Source organism: Egretta garzetta, unplaced genomic scaffold (genome assembly GCF_000687185.1).
Source record: "Egretta garzetta isolate BGI_Z169 unplaced genomic scaffold, ASM68718v1 scaffold210, whole genome shotgun sequence".
Taxonomy (NCBI): domain Eukaryota; kingdom Metazoa; phylum Chordata; class Aves; order Pelecaniformes; family Ardeidae; genus Egretta; species Egretta garzetta.
This window is the reverse complement of record NW_009258218.1, coordinates 1,381,286-1,382,449: the sequence shown is the minus strand read 5'-3', so window position 1 is coordinate 1,382,449 and position 1,164 is coordinate 1,381,286.

The window sequence follows — 1,164 nt, the reverse complement described above, 5'->3', positions numbered from 1 at the left end:
TTCCGATATATATTCAGCAAGATGGTGCTTTCAGCTTCCAGCGTTAAAAACTGAGCAAGAGTACACAAGTCCTAAAGAGGAGGAATTGCACACTGGTTCGTTCAGGTCAATTTTATATGATCTCTTTCCCCATAAATTGTAAGCTTAAAAAAAAAAAAAACAACCCCACCACCACCAAAACCGAAAAACACAAAGCGAATGCAAATATTAGCCCATACATGAAAATATAAATGATGTTCCAAACTGTGTTGGCTCCAGATGTTTTTACGAGTGAAACGGTTTACTGTTTTCATATATTTAAAACATTCTATTTTTTTCACTTGATGTTATAAGCTTTGGGCAAAGTTGCTGGCATTGATTTAAGTTACGCTTTTGTACCACATGTAGGTTCTGAAAAGATAGAGTACGAACAAGAATCTAGTCATTGCTATTGAGAGGTAATAACTATTTACACTTTCTTCAGCAATTATTTTGCTGAGGAGCTTTGCACTGAAGCTTTCTTTGACTGAAAAGTCATAAATTTTCACAAAGGATGGTATCGCATAGCCATACTTATGTGATAACTTCACACAGAAACTTTGTGCATCATTTCAGTAAGCGTCTGAAGTCGTTTATTTGCCTCCACATTAGTTGCCTATATTTGCATTCTGCTTATAGAGTTTAAAATGAAAGCATAAAGCTCTATAGAGATTTGTATTTCCAGTTCTTGCGTGCTTAAAACCTCTTATTAAAGAAGTAATAAGAACGCTTGATGTAGGACTTGCGTACTTATTAGGGGACTCCAGAGCCCAAGGAAGCACAATCCCGAATATTCAGATTTGATTACGAAGCTAGTGGCAAACACTTCGCAGTGCCATTATAACTTTGCTATTGCGTTCTTTTTTTTTTTTTCTTTTTTTTTTTTTTTTCTTCTTCTTTCCCTTTTGGAGCCTCTCCTACCTCTCCCTAAAAAGCGCTATTTGGCTCCGTCTCGTATTTCTCTTGGAAACCTAATCTTTCTCCCTCCCCCTCGCACCCTCTCACTTTCTTCACCGTGCTTCACTTATTTCACTTTTTTTTTTTTTATCCCGTGCGCGAAATCCTGTGCGGCCATCCCCTAGAATTAAAAAAAAAAAAAAAAAAAAAAAAAAAAAAAAAAAAAAAAAAAAGCAATTTTAAACAGGT